Here is a 13752-nt window from a genome sequence, read left to right as displayed (position 1 = left end):
GCGTTTCACGAGTGACTGGCATTGCGGTCGCGGATATGCATATATTTTACCACTTTCGGTGCACTTTAACTCGTCCCCCCTCCCCGCTCTCGAAGGAGAGCCCCCCTCGCTCTCGAAAGGTAACCCGTTAGTGTATCGGTTTCAGGTGATTCGTTGCTAGCGCGCGCGGTGATGGTTTACGTGCACCTCGAGCGTACGAGGAAGGAATGGCTAAAATGTTCGCCGCACAAGTGCTATAGCAATGTACCGAACTGCTCTTTTCTAGGTTTACCCTCCCATTCCGGACGTCCTTTCGCTTTCAGCGGCCACTGACCACCGATACCCCGCTCTCCTGCCATCGTGTAGCAACGAACGAGCGCAACTTCCTTCACTTCGAGACCCCCTTCGATGCACTCTCGCGGATCGCATTACAACGGCAGCATGATTTTAGGTCTTGGAGCGTTTAAGAGGTTGAAGGCGTTATTGTGACACGTACGTGTCAAGTTCACGGTCTATCACTTGGCTAAAATTGAGTTTGATTAAATCTATGTTATTTTTGAGATGAAAAAAAAAGCAAATTAATTTCTAGACTCAAATTATGTGTGTGTATTTGTATCTCTTCTAAGTAATAATAAATTGTGTAAACCTCGAAGCAAAATTTTTTTTCCATTAATCAAGAATAGAATAGTAATCAATAATTATGAGTGATTTGTATTCATATATATATTAATTTATATTTATATATTTGTATTTATACTTATTTTTATTTATTAATTATTATTAATTATTTAACTCGCTGTTAATTAGAAATATGATTTTATATTAATATCAGTATAATTAATATAATCTAATTGATATAATCTAATTAGTATAATCTTTTAAAATATTTTATATTAATTATTTAATAACAATATTTTAGAAAATTAATAATTAGATACTAATTAGATTATATTAATTAAATTATATTAATTATACTGGTTAATATAAAATCATATTTCTAAAATATTTGATATTAATTATCTAACAGCAGTTTACATAATTAATATCAAATATTTTAGATTATATTAAGTATATCGATTAATATAAAATCATATTTCTAAAATATTTGATTATTTAATAGCAGTTACATAATTAATATCAAATATTTTAGATTATATTAATTATATCGATTAATATAAAATCATATATTTTTTTAGACATTTTTTTATTTATTCTATCAGAATGCAATGTTTCAAGTTGCATTCTATCCATTGCTTCACCTTCGATTAGATATAACGCGGAATAAAACGATATATCCCATAAAAAATCGATCGAGCAGCGCAAACGCGAGTCGAGATAATAAGGACAGATTTCACCGCGACAGTAAAACCTATCTGCTCGCATAATGATGAGTTTTTTGCGATTGACGACAGAGCGACGGTTTCACCATATATATATATATATATATATTTGCATGCCATTATCAAGCGTGCCAAAGCAGAGGAAGAAAGTCTGAACGCGACGTCTTCGGTTATCCTAATTTCTGTGTCCGTCGTATTACAAAGTTAACGATAAGCGGTATCAAGGGAAGGAGAGAAAGAGAGAGAGAGAGAGAGAGAGAGAGAGAGAGAGAGAGTAACAATTGACTTACAAATTAAGAGATTTTCTCCGATTCACGGCGGGGCAGTTAAACGCCAGGTTCGACGAACGCTTTCGTTTCTTTTACTGCATTTCTGGACCGTCACACAACTTGTTTGTCGTACGGGAAAAAGTAATAACCATCGGCGCCGTCTCGTCTAAAAGTAACTTTTCCCTTTTTTTTTTTTTTTCTTTTTTTTTTCTCTCCACGTCCATCCCGGGTTCCTTGCGTCCCTTCGCTTTTACGACTTAGCGAGTGCCGTCGGGGAGGGGAGGGAGGGGCAAGCAGGATGGAAAAATTATTGGAACTGTCGGTTACAAAAGTATACCGAATGTCGCAGAACTTTACAAAACATACCCGTAAAAGAGAATATGTATTTCTCGTCGAGAGCGATCGATGGGAACGAAACTATGGGTACAGGAACGGGCTTTTGAATCCTATAGTATCAGGTCGGCGTGATTAGAGATTAAAAGAGTAGTGAAAAACATAAATCTTTGGATAAAAAATTCAGCAAAAATACTGTTTTTTATTCTCCCAAAAATTGGGTTTTCACCTCATTAAATATTCAGAATGTCCATTTTCAAAAATTTATTGCAGAAATCTAATTTTGATGCTTATTTATTAACCTCATATACAGTTTTGAAAAATGAGCATCAAATTTACGAAAATTATATATCACATTCCATATTCAGTGTTCTCTCCTGGTTCACAAAGTAACAAAGATAATAACAATTAATTAATTTAATTATGCTTTTTTTCTCCTAACTTTTATTACTTTAAAAATAAAGTGTCATAATAAAAAAAAATATAAATACAATCAAATTATAAAAATCAAAATTAACCTGTTTTAAAATCTTCAAACTCAATTGATTAAACAAATATGCAAAATAGTAATCAATTCATCATTTTTGAAATTAATTATTGATCCAGTAAGCAAAATTAATTTAATTCCCATATCATCTTTTGTTCGAGAAAAAAACTGATAGTATCTTTCAAAATTACTAAAAAACAGTTTTTTACTCAAAAGTACCATTTCTTTTTATTTATTGCTAGAATTTTCCTTTATTTTTAAAGAACTCAGTTTTTTAAATCTCTAGTAAGGCTAATTCGTCATTACATTATGAATGATGCAACTGACGTTACAAAAATTCGTTTTATTTTTAAAAAGCGCAGACGTATATTTGTTATTCGATCGCATTATTCATTAAACTTTGTATATATTATATTTCTCTCTCTCTCTCTCTCTCTTTCTCTGTCTTTCTCCTTCTATCTTTCTCTCTCTTTTTATCGAGAAAAATTTGCGGAGAAGAGACGCCAAATGCTGGAAGCGCCACCGCATTTTCCGTCTCAACCTTGGCCCGATTTACGATAAAGCAATTCCTAATGACTTAGGCCGACGCGAAAGCGATTGTTTTACAACTATCGGAATAATTGATATCTCGCTGCTGCATCGCATTGTACTACCGCATCGGTTTGTGCAGACCTTAGAGCTTGAAATGAGACTCTGCGGCGGACAGGCCGCGCACGAGCCAGTATTTAAGAGGATCCGGTCTCATGCCAGAGGGGCTACGAAGTCGTGTCGCGATGAGTGTGTGTTCGAGATGCGAGAGGGAGACTTTAACTGTATACGAAAACGTCCCTCGGACTCCTGCCATTTTTTTTTTTTGCCCGCTCCGATCAATGCGAGATTTTTTTTTATTTTTTTTCTTTTTTCTTTGCAAGAATATTATATGAATGTCAAATGGAGTCTTCTGAAGCGATAATTGATGGCAATTAAATTACACATATTAAAAAAACCTCGTTCTTCGTTTAATAATAATTAATCAATGGCTTTAGTTCTCGCGAAATTCACAATATTTAATGAGAACAAAGATGTTTAATTGCAGAAATAATACAAAAAATTCAACAATTAAATATTTTTTATTTAATATTGCTTTAATTTTGTATTTAATATTTTATTTAATTTTTAACTTATTTAAAAATATATATATATATATGCAATAATTTTTTAAATAAATTAAAAATTAAATTAAATATAAAATATAAAATTAATAATAATTTTTTAAATACACACATCTCTCTCTCTCTCTCTCTCTCTTTATTTATTTTATATGTATGTACGAAATTTAAAAGAACTTAATATAGGTTTACGAATGTAAATTCAAAATCGTTATTCGTGAATATTTAGTTTTTAGTTCCAAAATACGTGAAAAGCGTGAAATCATTGCACGCGAGGCGAAAATATTCCACTTTCTTTCGCGCATTCGTGAAATAATACAAAAATTCAACAATTAAATATTTTTATTTAATATTGCTTTAATTTTGTATTTAATATTTAATTTAATTTTTAACTTATTTAAAAATATATATATATATATATATATATATATATAATAATAATTTTTAAATAAATTAAAAATTAAATTAAATATAAAATATAAAATTAATAATAATTTTTTAAATACACACATCTCTCTCTCTCTCTCTCTCTCTTTATTTATTTTATATGTATGTACGAAATTTAAAAGAACTTAATATAGGTTTACGAATGTAAATTCAAAATCGTTATTCGTGAATATTTAGTTTTTAGTTCCAAAATACGTGAAAAGCGTGAAATCATTGCACGCGAGGCGAAAATATTATTCCTCTTTCTTTCGCGCATTCGCGATAAATCGGCGAGCTGCCTGCCGTGCCAGACAATGTCGGGGCCATCGACGCTTTTCTCGAACGGCGACGTTTCGCGCACTTTAAAATCAATCGAAAGCATCGAGGAAAGTGCCTCGGATTGATCCTCGCCGATTTTTCACTCCGCCTTTCGTGACAAAACGGAAACTTTCCTCTCTCTCTCTCTCTCTAACAATAAGTTCAAGGGGACGCTCTCTCCGTTCGTCGCGCATCAAGACGAATCAAGGAAGTATTATCCGTCGCGGCTGATTACATCCCATTCCGAAATGACGGTTCTATCCAAGGACGACAAAACACCGCCGCTGTTGGAAAATGAAACTGGGCGAAAAGATGCGAAAGCGATTTATTCTCCTTCCACTTTAACTCACATTTGATCCGATGATTCAATAAATTGTTATCGTCGCAAGACAGCGCGATCGGCAATATTATTCTGCCCGATTATAAAATCGATTTTGAAATTAAAATATTTGATTCGATTTTGAAAAACGATTTTGAATTTACATTCGTAAACCTATATTAAGTTCTTTTAAATTTCGTACATACATATAAAATAAATAAAGAGAGAGAGAGAGAGAGAGAGATATGTGTATTTAAAAAATTATTATTAATTTTATATTTTATATTTAATTTAATTTTTCGCGGTGAGCAAGATTAGGTCCGGAAGCAACGAATTTATCCGTTAAATGGAAAGCGAAATAAATGCATGGGACTCCACGGAAATATATTTGCACAGTATCTATTTAAAAAATATTTAAATAATGTGGGAATGAATAATTGCTTCTTCTTTTACATCTAGTTTATTAAAATATATTTTTCTCTCTTTTCTCTTTCTCTGTCTCTCTTCCCCCTCCCTCTTTCTCTCCCTCCCTCTCTCTCTTTATTATATATATATGAAATTAAAAAAAATTTATTTTCTTCAAGTTATTCAAGATAATATTTAACAAGTTTAATATAAATCAATGTAAAATATCTGCTTTTATATTATTAGACTTTTTAGTTTTGAATACTGAAATATGTATTTAAAAATCATCTGTCAAAAAGCACGTGCACATTTAAAAAATCCTTGTTCTTAAGAAAATCGTCATCTCATCTCATACATTTCCATATCTTGGGCAGAATATTATTTTAATCTCAGTTTCTGACATGACTAAGAGAAAATAAAAAAAAAAAACACTTAACTCAATACTGTTTTATTTTATATCATATTGCTTTATCACATCCAGACACATCGATATTCCAATATACGCAGATGCATCCGTGGATGGTCACGCGAGGAACTCGCCGCAAGGAGGACGCAAAATAGAGGAGGAAATTTTAATCATTAATCCCGCGAGAAAGTAAAAACTTTAGCGTCCATCAACGGATGTCTACAGTATATAATCTGATTCTCCATCTCACGGTACTTGGCGAAGTCGTACGATGTTCTAGTCCGTTTGGCTTGAAATTTTGAAACAACCATCAGATTTCATTCCCGATTCGTCTGCGCGTTAGATTTCAGTTGACCATTTTTCGGTCCGATTTTCCCGAGTTTACGTGTTTTATACGGCGTTCGGGAATATCGTCTCCGGGAAGACGCGAGAGCGGGCAACGAATGAGAAACTACTAAAGAGCACTGGACCATGATAGAGATGGACCGCGATGTGGGACCGTCGCGCATCAAGCTTGAACGATCATCGGCCCACAAGAGAGGACACGCTCGAGCGGATCATCGCTTCGACACAGTAATGAGGGATTTCGCTGAGTTTAGCGGGACAAAGATGCGCTCAAATCGGTAGGCATCGTCCGAATAGCGTCGCGAGAAATAAACGAATATCGTAAATCTGTCATCAAACATGCTTGTTAACAGATGATCGCAGCGCGATTTGATTTCTCCTCCGGCGGACGCAATCGCCGATTAATCAAACACTCACGCATTTTGTGCATGTGTAATATAATATAATAATATACAGGGTGTCCCAGAAATTAGACCGACAAACTACAGATGGTTATAAGGGCATCAAAATAAACCAATTTTCTGAATAAAGCCGTGTTTTATTGACAAAAATTAACAAGAGGAAAAAATCTTCAAAAAAAATATATTTTCAAAATTTTATTAATGTGATTAAATAGAGGTGTTTTTATCATGAAACTTTTGTATAAAACATTTTTTGATATCTTGAATAATTTTTGAGAAAATTAAAAATCCGTTCTACAGATGATTTCATCTCTTAAAATCGTTTTTGAGCCGCAAATAGACATTTCTAAATTCATTTATTTATTTCCCCTAAATGTGTGTAAAATTTCATCAAAGTCATAATTTTCGGGTTTGCGAGGTTTCCTTGTTAGTCTTTGATTCTCTAGTGCCAAAACGGCTCATTTGCGGATACGGATTTATTGGCAAAAGTGGTTTGTTTTGGTATCCTTTATAACCACCTAAAATTTATCGGTTTAATTCTGAGACACCCTGTATAATTATAGAATACATGTTTCAATCATTATATCGTACGTGAAAGATCACATGTGTAGAAAAAAATTTTTTTTCTTTATTTATTTTGACATCTGATAAATTTTAAGCATATGACATGATATCATGAATAATTTTGCTTAATTAAACAGATTTATTGCCAAAGGATATTAAAGAAATTTTTTCCTTACGAAAAATAATCATTTGCAAATAGAAATGAAACTCTAACCAAAGTAAAAAAATTAATTAAACAAACTTTTTAATTAAACAATTTTTTTTTAATATTTCAGAAGAGAAAATTGAAAGAGAGTAAATAATTTTTAGATATAAAACATTAAAAATACGAGCAGAGAATGAAATAAAAAAGCGTCTTAATAACTTGATAGCTATTTTAATAACTTGAAAAAAAAAGATATTTGTTAAGACAAAATATTAAATCTATTATAACATAATAAATATATAAAAATCAATGATAAATCATGTAAGGCCTCTACATACTTGAATTTTAATAAAACTTTCTGAATATTAAAAAATCCTACTACTCGCACTTTCGCCTTTACGAATACTAACAAAATTGCACGCACGTGCGTTTCGCGCGCCCTTTCGCAGAGAGAATGCTATGAGAGAGCGAAATATACTCGCTGTCCGCGAGAGCTAAAAGAGAACGGAAAATGGACTGACCAAGACCACAATTTCCATCAGTGCCCGGCCGGTCGCAATGAAATTATGCAATTAGTACAAGCGACAAAAAATTCGATTGTCGGGAGTAGCGTTGACTCTCTAAAGAGTCGATGCTTACTCGTAATATATTCCGAGTGTCCATTTCAGTATTGTTAACTTTTCACCGTAACTGACAAGAATTCATATACGGGAATATCGAGATTATCATTAAACTGATATCAATTAACATAAATACATGACATATAGTTTATGACAGCTTATATATTATATAATATAAATTTTTCTTCTGGCTAATTTTCTTTTTTTTTTTCTTTCTTTCTTTTCAATTTAATTTTTTATTTTATTTTATTTCTTATTCTATATTTTATTTTTTATATTTTAGTACTTTTTTATATTTTATATTTTTATTTTTTATACTTTAGTCTTCCTTTTTATACTTTATGTTATATTTTATCTTATAATATATGTACCTATATATGTATAATAATTTACATTATAATTATATTAGTCTCTCTCTTTTATATTTATGCATATATAAATTTATTATCTAAATGTAATGATATTCTAAGATTTGCTTTAGTGCTTGCGACAATCTTACGATATTTTTAACACGCTTTAGCAATAATATATATCTTTATAAATACGTTAAAAATTCCCATCTTTTATGCGGATATATCAAATAATAATTGGTCTTGTTAGCGAGATTGACCGCATGGATTAGTAATTGCGTCGGTCGGTAGTACCGTTTGACTCACACATGTAATAAGTCTTTTCGTAAAGAATGTAATATTACGGTGCGCATAAGTTTCGAGATAAACATATGCCGCATCTCCAAGTTTCTAACAAGGTATTGTTAAATATTACAGTTCCTCCTTCTTATATTCCACAAGTATTTAAAATAATGTCATATTTTTAACGTATTTGAATAATGTCAATTTTGTTTATATTTATATTCACGAAAAACAAAGTTCGCATGATTCAATGAAACAAAATAAAAAAAAGAATAATTATTTTTTTTTTTATATTTGACATGATTTCGGTCTCAGAAATGTTTTATTATATCATTCGTGTGTATTCTGGAAAATAGAAAGTTAAAGACCTATTTTTATGTAATTTATCATTTACAGCTGCGGTATGTGACATGCTAGGAAAGTTTTGCTTTACGTTAAAAGTCAAGTATATCGTAAAAAGTTTTAACACTTTTTTTTCGGCAAAATGTATTTCATAAAAATGTACTATACGAGAGAAAGAGAGAAGATATCTCTGAATTTCCGCACGCGCGAGCTACGTTCGAAAGCAGGTTACGGGGGCTGGCGGTTGGCGGTGAACAAAGTAAACAAAAAGAAAAAAAAAAGGCAGAAGAATAAAATAGGAATCCTTATTCCGCGGGCGATGAAGCCTCGAGCTTGGAAGACGCCGCTTGAATTTCAACTCGGTGGCTATCGCTCGTTCCGTTTACAAACACCCGCAAGGTGGAGTGGAACCGAAAGCGCGGGTCAGCGATTGTTCCCATTCCGCGAAATTTTTTTTTCGAGAAAGCGACAAGGTCAAGATTCGCCGCTCCCAAAGAAATTTGCTTATTTGTAAAAGCAGAAGTTACTGTATCCGAAATTTAATCGAGTTCGCAATATCATCGGCAATCGAGAAAAACGAAATTGAAACAGTCAATGAAGGAAGTTGATAAAATGACGTTTCTACAAAATGTAAAGTAAAATAAGAAATTTACGATAACAGATTTGTATAATTTTATATAGATTATCTAGTAAAAAAATATTGTCATACAAGCACTGAGATGATCCCTCGTGAGTAGGCGAGTGAAACTATCGAACAAGATTTTTCCATTAGTTGCACCGCTTTCAAAAAAAAAAAAAAATAATACATACGATAAAAAAATAACACAGTTCTCTCGACAAAAAAAAATAAAATTTTTTTGAAATTCAAGAAAATATTGTTTTCTATAAATTTTTTATATACTATAAAATTATATATTAATATATTTTATCATATGTGTATTAATTATGTGACGTAAAAGTTTTATTCTATTTAGAATTAAATATATTCTTTGAAATTTTCAATTTTCAAAAGTAATTTAATGTAAAGATTATAGTTGATAAGATTTCTTAATTAGATGATGTATTTTTTGCGAGAAAGTTAAAAGCAAGCTATTGAAAATCATGCACAATCTAATACTTTTCAGTTGAACAAACCTGATGTAAAAATAATATTGAAATTGAGGAAATCTATATGATGGATGTGAAAAGAAATAATTTTCATACTTTTCCAAATATTGTAAAGATTTTTCAAATTTCCGAAGCTTATGTTAAAATTGCCGAATGCAATATGATGATTATAATAATAAATAAGTACAATTTTCTTGTCCTGTAATTAAACCCAATACTTAATCAGGAGGAAAGCTTATTAACTTCCATTTTCTCAAATTTTTTTTAAGCGCAAAAATTTTTAATAATATGCTTAATTTTGAACGAAAAATAAAACTCTTTTTTCCACCATGTTACTAGTTTTAGTATGATAAATTATAAAAAATATTTTTTGAATTATAAGAGCTTCATATTTCTCAAAATATTTTTACAATATAAATTTAATATAAAATTATCTCTTTTTTTATTCATCTTTTTAATATAAGATAATTTTTTTAAATTATTTCATAATTTTTTAAGATGGTATCAAATCTGTAAACATATTTCCATATAATATACAATACATATATTATATATTATATATTATGTATATATATTATGTATATATTATATATATATATATATATATATATATATATATACATAAAATTTTGAATAACCATTATACAAGACAATATTAAAAAATTATAAAAAGAATTTTAGTAAAAATTTTCGAAATAAAAAAAATTATCCTCTCTCTTTCCCTTTCTTTCTTCCTCCTTCTCTCTCCTTCTCTCTTTTCTCTCCGCAAGTTGCGAGGCACGTCGAGTTTCACGTATCTTTATCCTTACCATGACCGAGACAAATATCGAAATACTCGAGAGCCGGGGACAAACGTCATGACGAATCGACTTCGCTTACCGATAATGCGTATCCACCGGTGCGATATCCCAGACATGTTCCACGGCCGTCCCTCACCGGTATTGCGAGCGATGAGGGAATGCACGATTCGCGGATTCACCGAGTTGAATGCACTCGGACTCTCCTCTCGCTATCAGCCGATCGCTTCTATACCACGCAGCTTCTTGCCGAGTCGGCGACCGACCGTACACTGGGCCGGTTGTACTTACCTGCCTGCGCTCACCTGGCCAGCGTGGATTCTGTTAGCGGCAGATGAGAGGATTCCCATTCCTCTCTTCCGGGTTCTGCACGATCGCTCTCGCCTCTTCTCTCTCGTCGTTCCCCTCCATTGTTTCGCTCGTCACTCATCGTTCGGCTTGTCATGCCTCAACACTTATTGTTAGTAAGTCATCTGGCGGTCTTTGTAGCTGATTCTCAGACATAACAGTTTATCTCGAGTACTTTTACGTATTCGACATTCTTGCTCCTTTAATAAATTATCAAGCGTCGTGATTTAAAACTCTATTTGAAGAAAATCTAATATTGACGGGAAATAAAATTTTGCGTCACTAATATTTTATCACGAGACTTAATTTTGTCAAAAAAAAAAGAAAAACACATTCTTTTGAATCAATTATTCAAAGCTTGACATTTCCGTCGAGGAAAAGTCCATTCCGACTCGAGCGAAGAATATAAAAAAGGAAACGCTATCATATATAAAGCGTACCCATACAGGAGCAAAGTTGCTCCGTTACAGACGTCAAGCGAGATAAAATCATATAATCAAAAACCACTAACAAATTAAAAATGGAGACTGTTCCCTATCGCGCACTGATGTAAGTGTTTAAATGACCGGACGAAAGAGAAAGGGACTAGTCGTATCTTTTTTACGAGGCCCGCGTTAAAGGGTAAGAAAACGAGGAAACGCATGACGAGACACGGCGACTAGTTTTGTCATGGCAAAAATCGGAAGAACGCGTTTCGTTTTCGATCTACACTTGTACATGTACATATAACGGCTCGAGAAACGAGCTCACCAACTATCTACCAAGCCGTCCTTGCACGCTCACGCACATTTCCATGCGAAACGCGTATCAAAGATAGACAAGATAAGCAAGAAACCGTATTGTACGAAAAATTCTCGATAAATGATAAAATTTGCATGTGAAATGAATTGGTTTAACGGTAGATATTAAGAACGAGTAAGATACGGGTCAAAGAGAGTTAGCAAGTGTCTTGTCAAATTTTGACAATTCAATATCGCTTCGAAACTTTGTTACGTGTCTAATGTCTGCATTAAACATCATAATCCGAGAGATTTGTCTTTATATCAAATAAACATATAAAAAAATCTTTTTTTTTTTTTAATAAAAAAAACAGCTTTGAAAAACGTATTTTATTCATTGAAAAAAAAAACAAATTTTATTTTTCATTTTTTCATTATGTTTTTAAATATAATATTATTTTTTCTTTATATCTTTTTATTAACATAGTAAGAAAGTTCTTATATTTTTAATTTACTTTTTTCGAAAGTAATTTTAATGGATTGATAAGACTTTTGCGGCGAATTATATCAAACTTAATAATTCAGATAATTTTCAATTAGATGCATAGCAAAAATTTTTATTAATTAAAATAGTAATTACTGTCAATTAAAATACGAACTATATTTAAAATAATAATGTTTAATTATAATCTATCAGCTAAAAAGTTAAAAATAATGAAAAATCAATTTACAATAATCCAAATACAAAAATAAATATCTGAAGAAAAGGCAAAATTTTGAAAAAAAAAACGGCTTCTTTTTTCTAATAAAAATTATTTTTTTATGAAAAAAAAGTTTTGTTTTTTTTTCTATTTACAACTTTATGCAGTTTTCCAAATATTTAATTTCATCCGATGCATAAAACTCATTTTTCACTTTTCGTTTTGCAAATAAAAAAAAATTAACTCGCTCTATTAGATCGATGCAAAATCGTCATTCGATAAATAAGATCGATTAATAAGTTTAAATGCGTCTCCTCTCCTGCCGTTACAATAACACAAGTCGCGATGAAATCAATGAAATTTGTGCACATTGCAACAATAAGCCGGATCAGTTTTCTTCATTTGCCGGGTGAAAGTAATATATCGAAGGTCGACCACGACAAGACGAAATATGTAACGAAATACACGGAATTAATTGACTTAAGAATCTCGCGACTTATTCTCTTTACGCGTAGCGTAGAATAACAATGCGACTTTTACGTGGAAACGAGGTTGAAGAAAAGAGAATGTGTGCAAGTGGAGAGTGTATCGAGAGAAACAATACCACGTTGAACTTTTATTTCGCGCAGTATTTATCTTTCCGAGCTAATTAAATGAGCTATATCTCTAACACTATATAGATGTGTAGAAGCTTTTATTGCAGGTAAATCAAATGTTTTTGCTGCCTTTATATACATATATCGATTTAATGATGCGATTGGAAGAAATATCAAAAGGAATGCCAAATCTAATATTTCATAAATCAAACACGATATTCAAATTGAAAAGAAATCGTTTTCATTCTTTTTAAATTAGAAATGATTACTTTAACTGTTGTAAGAAGAGAGAGAGAGAGAGAGAGAGAGAGAGAGAGAGAGAAAGAGAGAGAAAGGAAAGAAAGATTTTTTGAGAGAGTTTTTTTCAACTTTTATATATATAGAGATTTACACGAACAATATAAAAAATATAAAATGATTACGAAAAAGTGGTAGTAGAATATTTTCTTTATTTTCTCTTTATTATTCTCTAATTTCGGACCGTCTCTCTCTTAACTGGAAGTTAAAATCGAGATTTTATATATATATATATATATATATATATATATATATATATATATAATATATATATATATATAATATATATAATATATATAATATATATATATATATATATATATATATATATATATATAATATATAGATATATATATATATATATATATATAAAATATAATATATATTATATTATATTATATATATTATATATTACATGTAATAATATAATATTAATGTAATAATGTAATAATATAATATATATATATATATATATATATATATAATATTATATTATATATAATATATAATATATATAATGTAATATATATAATATAATATAATATATATAATATATAGATTATATATATATATATATATATATATATATATATATATATATATATATATATATATATATATATATATATATATATATATATATAACATTGATTATTGTATAAAACTAACAATAAGATAAAATTAAAATAAACTTAAAGCAGCTTATTT

Source organism: Cataglyphis hispanica, chromosome 20, assembly GCF_021464435.1.
Source record: "Cataglyphis hispanica isolate Lineage 1 chromosome 20, ULB_Chis1_1.0, whole genome shotgun sequence".
NCBI lineage: Eukaryota > Metazoa > Arthropoda > Insecta > Hymenoptera > Formicidae > Cataglyphis > Cataglyphis hispanica.
This window is presented reverse-complemented; position numbering follows the sequence as displayed.